Source organism: Sus scrofa, chromosome 6 (assembly GCF_000003025.6).
Source record: "Sus scrofa isolate TJ Tabasco breed Duroc chromosome 6, Sscrofa11.1, whole genome shotgun sequence".
NCBI classification, from domain to species: domain Eukaryota; kingdom Metazoa; phylum Chordata; class Mammalia; order Artiodactyla; family Suidae; genus Sus; species Sus scrofa.
Window position 1 is genome coordinate 34,862,607 of NC_010448.4, and position 9,159 is coordinate 34,871,765.

Genomic DNA, 9,159 nt, shown 5'->3' on the forward strand with positions numbered 1-9,159 from the left:
GCCACGTCACTTTAGCTCTCCTTGCCTCGGTTTTCTTAGTTGCGAAATAGGGACAATAGACATATCTACCTCATAAAGTTATAATTAAAGATGAAATGAATTATTAAGAGTGAAGAGCTTAGAATAGCCCCTGGCACATAGAAAGTGCTTGCTGTTATTTCATTTTGCGGTTTTTCATTTAAGTCATTCTGCATATGAATGAATATGGATCCAGTTCCTGTTTTTAGTGGCTGTGCAGTATTCCATTATAAGAATGTGTGTTAGGAGATACCACTTGGCTCAGTGGTATCTGAGTAGTACCCATGAGGACGTGGGTTTGGTCCCTGGCCTCGCTCAGTGGGTTAAGGATCAGACATTGCTGTGGCTAGGCCGGCAGTTGCAGCTCTGATTGGAACCTTAGCCTGGGAACCTCCATATGCTGCCGGTGCAGCCTTAGCACAGCTGATATTCAGTGGTGGAAAGCTGAGAGCCTTCCTGCTAAAATCTGGAACAAGGGTGTCCAGTCTCACCACATCTCTTTAACATAGTATTGGGAATCCTAGCCACAGCAATCAGAAAAGAAAAGGAAATAAAATATATTCACGTCAGTAGGGAAGAGGTAAAATTGTCACATATAGATGACATGATACCATGTGCATACGAAACCCTGAAGACGCCACACAAAAAAGACTGATAAGTAAAAACTTATAAAAAACTTATAAAACTTTATAAAAACTTTATAAAACTTTATAAAAAACGTATAAAAACTTATAAAAAAACAAAAAAAACTGATAAGTAAGGTAGCAGGATATAGGATTAAAATATAGAAATCAGTTGCATTTCTTTATACTAACAAGGACAGAAAGGGCATATAAACAAACAATCCCTTTTTTAAAAATACGTAGGAATAAATCTTGCCAAGGAGGTGAAAGACTTACATGCTGAGAACTACAAAACGTTATAAAGAAAATTGAAGGTACTCTAAAGAAATTGAAAATTATCCCATTCTCTTGATTTGAAAGAATTAATATTGTCAAAATTGCCATTCTACAAAAGCAATCAACGAAGCAAATGTGATCCCTCGCTAATTATCCATGACATTTTTCACATACATAAAACAAATAACCCTAAAGTTTATATGAAACCATGAAAGACCCAAAATTGCCAAAGCAATCCTGAGATAAAAGAAGAAAGCAGGAGGCATCACCCTCCCAAACTTCAGACAATACTACAAAGCTACAGTAATCAAAAGAGCATGCTATTGGAACAAAAACAGATGGATCAATTGAACAGAATAGAGAGCCTAGAAATAAACTCACATACCTGTTGACAATCTTTGCAAGAGGCAAGAATATACAATGGGGAAAAGACAGTCTCTTTAGTTATGTGGTGCTGGGAAAACTGGACAGCTGCATGTAAATCAATGAAATTAGAACTCGCTCTCACCCCACGCACAAAAATAAACTCAAAGTGCCTTAAAGTTTTAAACATATGACAAGACACCATAAAACTAGAAGAGACCATAGGCAAAACACTGACATAAATCGTACCGACGTTTTCTTAGATCAGTCTCCCAAGACAATTGAAATAAAAGCGAAAACAAACAAATGGGACCTAATCAAACTCACAAGCTTTTGCACAGCGAAGGAAGCCATAAACGAAAAGAAAAGACACCCTACGAACCTGGAGCGAATATATGCCAATGATACGAATGACAATGGCTTAATTTTCAAAATAAACAGCACATAGATTCAATAACAAAAAAACAAATAACCCAATTAAAAAATGAGCAAAAGACCTAAATAGACATCTCTCCAAAGAAGACACCAGATGGCCAATGGGCACATGAGGAGATGCTAAACTTTGCTAAATATTAGAGAAATGAAAATCAAGACTGCAATGAGAAGACCACCTCACACCAGTCAGAAGGGCCATCATTAAAAAGTCTGCACATAACAAATACTGGAGGGGTGTAGGGAAAAGGGAACCTTCTTACACTATTGATAGGAATGTAAATTGGTGCAGCCACTATGGAAAACTTTGCAGATGTTCCTCAGCTAACTAAAATTATAGTTGCCATGTGATCCAGCAATCCTGCTCCTGGGCATATACCTGAACAAAAGTATAATTTGAAAAGATACACGTACCACTATGTTCATAGAAGCATTATTTATAATAGCCGAAACATGGAAGCAGACTAAATGTCCATCCACCGATGAATGGGTAAAGAAGAATAGAATACTGCTTGGTCATAAAGAAGAATGAAATAATGCCATTTGCAGCAACATAGATGGAGCCAAAGATTATTATACTAAGCAAAGTAAGTCAGAGAGAGAAAGGCAAATGCCATATGATATACGATATCATTTATGTGTGGCATCTGAAATACAACACGAAGTCAGAGAGAGAAAGGCAAATGCCATATGATATACGGTATCATTTATGTGTGGTATCTGAAATACAACACGAATCCACTTATCTACAGAACAGAAACAGACTCATAGAGAACAGACTTGGGGTTACCAGGGGAGAAGCAGGGTTGGCGGAGGGATGGATTGGAAGTTTGGAATTAGCAGAGGCAAACTCTACATATAGGATGGATAAACAAGGTCCTGCTATATAGCGCAGGGAGCTGTACTCACTACCCTGCGGTAACCGCAATGGAAAAGAATATGAAAAAGAATATATACGTGTATAACCGCGTCACTTGCTCTACAGCAGAAGGTAACAGCATCATAAATCAACTATACTTCAGCTGTTGTGAGGTGATGCTCCAATGTGCGTGTCAGCAACCAGGAGTCCAAAATGGTTTTGTCACTGTCACCATCTTAGCCTCTTTTTTTTTTTTTTTTTTTTTTTTTGTCTTTTGCCATTTCCTTGGGCTGCTCCCAAGGCATATGGAGGTTCCCAGGCTAGGGGTCTAAACGAAGCTGTAGCCGCCAGCCCACACCACAGCCACAGCAACTCGGGATCCGAGCCGCGTCTGCGACCTACACCATAGCTCACGGCAACGCCAGATCCTTAACCCACTGAGCAAGGGCAGGGATCGAACCTGCAATCTTATGGTTCCTAGTCAGATTCGTTAACCACAGTGCCACGTCGGCAACTCCTCTTAGGCTCTCTTATAAGACATACAATACAGGGCAATTATCCAAATGCAAAGGAGCATTGGTTCAGTTTATCTCTTTCCATTGTTTTCTTCTCATTTTCCCCACCCTTTGTAATGTTTTAATTGGAAATGTATTTCCTGCAAAAATTTGCAACTGGTGGGGAAAAATAAGGTTTAGAATGAAAAATAAATCTCTCTTCCTCTTTGAGACCCTAGCCTTCCTCCTAGAGGCAACCAGTGTTACACAGTTTTTTGTGTCCTTTTAGAAATATTCTAGTCCCACTTAAATATATAGCTGTGCCCTAATTGTTTTTCTAGAATAATGGTGCACTCAATCATTCTGTGCTTTGTTTGTTTCCCCACAAAAAAGCATAAAAGGTTTTCTAGTCTTTTTTTTTTTCCCTAGGGCCACACATGCAGCATATGGAGGTTCCCAGGCTAGAGGCTGAATAGCAGCTGCAGCTGCCAGCCTACACCACAGCCGCAGGAACTCAGGGTCCAAGCCTCATCTATGGACCTACACCACAGCTCACAGCAACAGTGCCGTGATCCTTAATCCACTGAACGAGGCCAGGGATCGCACCCACATTGTCATGGATACTAGTTGGGTTCATTACGGCTGAGCCACAACAGGAACTCTGGTTTTTATCATTCTTGACCTGTCTGAAGGCTATTTGGTGCTAATGCCTTTTAGCGGTGAACAAGCAGGTGACTAAGTGTGAGTGGACTGCTTCCTGTAATGTTTGGGGACCAATTACTCTCTGATCAGCTGCCAATCCCTCTCTCACAAAAGTCCCGTGGAAGTGAAATGAAACAGTTACTTCTGCCCATCACTCAATGCAGACCAGACGTGGAGCAGAACTGGGCAGGACCTGGCATTCCAAGATCAAGTTTGGCAGCTGACTGACTACCTGTGCATCACTGAAGGGCCAGTCTCCCTTCTGGGCCCCAGTTTCCTCATTTTCATTTTAGTAATTTTTATTATTTTTTTTTTTATGGCCGTACCTGTGGTTTCCCAGGCTTGGGGTCGAATCAGAGCTACAGCTGCCAGTCTACGCCACAGCCATAGCCACGCCAGATCTGAGCTGCATCTTCGACCTATACCACAGCTCACGGCAACCCTGGATCCTTAACCCACTGAGCGAGGCCAGGGATCGAACCCGCAACCTCATAGTTCCTAGTCAGGTTCATTTCTACCACACCACAACGGGAACTCCAGTTTCTTCATTTTTAAAGTGAAGACTTACATTACAGGATCTCAGGTGAGTGAGCCTTGCAAGGTCAAGGCCTTTGTCTCCCTCCCCACTGTCCCCCCTGCTCCAAGAGCAGCACTGGGCCGGCAGAGGCATGATGGGCACGTGCCCCCTGCCAGCTCCCACCCCCAGCCTTCTGTGTGTCCATCATATGCAGAGCCCATCAGCGAGGAGACCCGGGCTCTGCCAGGACAATGGCTCCTGACCTTGTGAGTTTATAGTCATGGACAGAAGGAGGAGGGCCTTTTCAGAGCCTGTGCTGTAGCAGCAAGCTTTCTGTGTCTCCCATTGTTTGGTTTGTTTCTGGGTTTTTTTAGGGCCATACCTGTGGCGTATGGAAGTTCCCAGGCTAGGGGTCGAATCAGAGCTGTAGCTGCTGCCCTACCCCACAGCCACAGCAACGCCAAATGGAGCCTCATCTTCCACCTACACCACAGCTCACGGCAACGCCAGATCCTTACCCCACTAAGCGAGGCCGGGGATCAAACCCGAGTCCTCGTGGATACTAGTCGGGTCATTACCACTGAGCCACAACGGAAATTCCCCCAGGCTTTTTTTTAAAAAATGGGCTGAGAAGCAACAGGTTCATCCTTCTCCTGATTCATGTGGATAGTTCTTTCTTTTCTTTTTTTCTTAAACATGTTTAATTAAATATAGTCGATTTAGAGTGTTGTGTCAGTTTCTGCTGTACAGCAAAGTGACCCAGTCATACATATACATACATTCTGTTTCTCATATTATCTTCCATCATGTCCTATCACCTGTGGGTGGTTCTAATGATCCTGAATCACAATTCAACCTCTCCGGGCATCCTTGCCTTCAAGATGAATTTGGCTGAATGTCTGCTGCATGTAGAATTTCCCTAGGAAAAACGCCTTGCCTGTTGAGAATTCATCTTAGGCTTTGAGTCCAGGGAGAAAAGAATTCTGGGCCATTCCAGAAACTCGAACAAGAGGGTTTTAGTAGAGGAGAAATAACCATGCTGGAAGGCTGTAATTTGTCACTGAAGCACAGAGGGACTTGGTGAGTGCTTTCTGGGGACTGTCACTTCCTGGTACCGACCCCGCCTGCTTTCCAAGCCTTCCTTGTCTACCCACAGTCCAGGCATTGCTTCAACACCCACCTGAAAGCGGCCTCCAGGGCCTCCGGGTCCCTCCTCTCCCAGCTCCACGTGTCTGCTTTGCACGGCATCACCTTCATGCTGGGTCGTTGGATATTGAGTTTTTTTGCCGAAGCCTCTTTCGGCAGCAGCGTTCAGCATGGTTGTTTTCCCAACACGCAGGGGGCATGCTGGGAGCACAGTGTGGCCTCTCTCCCTACCCGGCAAAGGACGATCGATGGTCATAGACTTCCCATCAGTCCATATTAGCAGCTTAAAAGACATTCTGCTTTGATCCCCAATTTCTACTTTTGGGTCTATCGCTTAAGAAAACGAAGGATTTGCACTGTGGATGAAAATGTATCGTGACAAATCAGTAATAGGACTTAAGATCAGAAACGCAGCTTACACTGAAGCACACAGGAGAATTTATTAGGTCATGTGACCTACGAAGTCAAGGAGTCCAGTGTTAGGTTTAGATGGATCCAGGGGATCACCATGCTGCTGTTTGCTCTTCTCTTGGTGGCAAGATACATACCTGTGGCTCCAGGCGTTCTTCTTTCCCGACCAGGACTCCAGTGGACAGGCCCAGACGGCCTCTCTTCACAGGAGTTCACATCTGTCCCAAAATTGATCCTCTGGCTCTGATTGCACCACATGCTCATCCTGGGCCCAATCAAGGCCGGAGGGATGGAAGAAGCTGATTGGTCGAGCCTTGGTCACGTGCCTTCTCCTAAAGCTGTGGTCCATCTCCACTTGGACCACTTTATGAAGCAGGAGGGGCTCCCTGGGGATACTTGGGGTGCCCCTGCCAAAAGAAGAGTGAATGCTGAGCGGGCAAAGGCTGCTGAAGCCCATGACTTTCTCACAGCATCACGTGAACAAGAAGCAAACACATGCCCAGCTCTGGAAGAATGGCTTAAATTGCAGCTTATTTATTTATTTTATTTTATTTTATTTTATTTTCCCACTGTACAGCAAGGGGATCAAGTTATCCTTACATGTATACATTACATTTTTTTTCCCTAGCAGCTTATTTATTAACTACAATATTACGCAACCACTGAAACATGTTAACATTAAATTTACGGAGAGAATTTAATGAGAGGATTTATGCTAGAATGATTTGAAAAAATAGGTTACAACGTACATATGCCGGATGGTTGCAACTGTGTGAAATAATTACGCTTTGAAAAAGGCCAAGAGAAAACACACAGAAATGTTTGTAATGCTGATCTCAGAGCGATGTGGGTAAATTTCATTCTGTGATTTTTTGCTTTTTTCTTTTTATGTTTTAAAGTACTCCTTTTCTGCCTGCCTAAGGAACAAACACCAACTTTTAAAATGTGAGCTGCAAGGCGACTTCCACTTGGCCCGTGTGTGGCTGTGCTGCAGCCAAGTGGGGACAAGAATTGGGGGTGGGGTGGGGACCGGGGGGAGGATGGCACCGAGGGGAGGGGAGGGGATGGGAGGCAGCTCCATCAAGTCCACAGTTGTAAGCCCTGAAGGAAGCAGCGGGCAGGTTTGGGCCCACCTGGAAGCCACCTGTGAGAGGTGTGGCTGGGAGGGGCAGTGGTTACCTTGATAGGCGGACCGGCTCCGCTTTTAAAACCGTGTCTCTTTATTTGTCCATCTGTTCAGTCACTCATTCATTCAGCCGATGAGTGCCGCTGTGTACCAGGGGATGTGGAAGGAACAAGGCACATCCTTGTCCCCTGAAGCTGGGCGGGCGTTAGGACATGTGTGCACGCAGATGGCTACCGCAGGCTTGCCATGTATCATGGGCCTGGTGACCTGTCATCATTGGCAGAGGAACTTTTTTTCTTGGCTGCCCCACAGCACATGGAGCTCGGGGTCCAGGGATTGATTTGAGACCTAAGATGCAGGTGCAGTAATGCCACATCCTTACGTAACCCACTGTGCCGGGCAAAGGATTGAACCTGTGTCCCAGCGCTCCCAAGATGCCGATGATCCCATTGCACTACTGCAGGAACTCCCAGAGGAGCTTTTTATTTTTATTTTTATTTTCTTGTCTTTTTGCCTTTTCTAGGGCCGCACCCGTGGCATATGGAGGTTCCCAAGCCAGGGGTTGAATGGGAGCTGTAGCCGCCGGCCTATGCCACAGCCACAGCAATGAGGGATCTGAGATGTGCCTGCGACCTACACCATAGCTCACAGCAACGCCGGATCCTTAACCCACTGAGCAAGGCCAGGGATTGAACCAGAAACCTCGTGGTTCCTCTTCGGTTTCGTTAACCACTGAGCCATGACAGGAACTCCATCAGAGGGGCTTTTGAAAGGAAACTGATGCACTATTAGGACGCAGCAGCTGACTCTGAGGGGGGACCATGAGCTGAGGCACAGTACAGGCAAGAGAGGGAGGGAATGTTGGGCCATAAGTAAGCCTGGGTGCTGCCTCCCTGGCTCTGAGCAGGGGACGGAGGGTACCAGGCCCTGGATGAGACTGGACGGGGATGTGGGGGAGCCCAAGAAAGGCTGAAGGGAGCATATGGGTGGGAGGCAGCACCAGAGGGTGGCAGAGGGACAAGGAGTCGTGTGGCTGGCTGGCTGGCTTCTGCTCAGAGGAGGTGAGGCAGAGATCAGCCTAGCAGTCAGAGGAAAGGTGGCATGGGGCCCAGGGGTCCAGTTTGCCTCTGGGCAAGCTCTACTTTTTTTTTTTTTTTTTTTTTTTTGGTCTTTTTGCCATTTCTTGGGCCGCCCCTGTGGCATATGGAGGTTCCCAGGCTAGGGGTCGAATGGGAGTCATAACCACTGGCCTACACCAGAGCCACAGCAACGCGGGATCCGAGCCGCGTCGGCAACCTACACCACAGCTCACGGCAACGCCAGATCCTTAACCCACTGAGCAAGGGCAGGGACCGAACCCGCAACCTCATGGTTCCTAGTCGGATTCGTTAACCACTGCGCCACGACGGGAACTCCCAAGCTCTACTTTTTGCATCTGGAAAAGGGAACGTCATCTTGCTCTCCTTGGCGAGCACCTGTGGACCAGCACTAGACATTAAGAACCTGAGGCAGCATCAATTAGATGGAGGCGCACAGCTCCCAGGAAGAGGATGTACAACAAACCTGTGACCCCGTCCCCACTGGCACCCTGGCCTCAGCTGTACCAGAAAGCTGGTCACCCAGGCAGACTGTATTTTCTTTTTTCTCGTTAGGGCTGCACCCTCGGTGTATGGAAGTTCCCAGGCTAGGAGTTGAATCGGAGCTGCAGCCGCCGGCCTACACCACAGCCACAGCAACGAGGGATCCGAGCCTCATCTGCAACCTATACCACAGCTCACGGCAATGCTGGATCTTTAATCCACTGAGCAAGGCCAGGAATCAAACCTGCCTCCTCATGGATACTAGTCTGGTTCTTAATCTGCTGAGCTACAGTGGGAACTCCCAGATTGTATTTTCTAAAGAGAGCCATGACTGTCTCCCATCCTATGTATTCTCACTCTGTGTGCCTTCTGGAGGTAGGTCATGAAGCTTCTGCCAGCTCTCCTCTTGTCCTTTTTCCTCCCTCCCTGTCTCGCCAGAGTCACCCTTGGAACGTGGTCGCCAAGCTTCAAGGAAGCCCAGGACCCATGGAAAGCCCACATGCAGATGAGTGGCTAACAGCCCCTGCTGAGGTCCAGGGACTCTAAGGCCTCAAACGTGAGCAAGGAGGTCTTGGAGGTGACTCCAGCCCCAGCCCCATCTGACTGCAACTG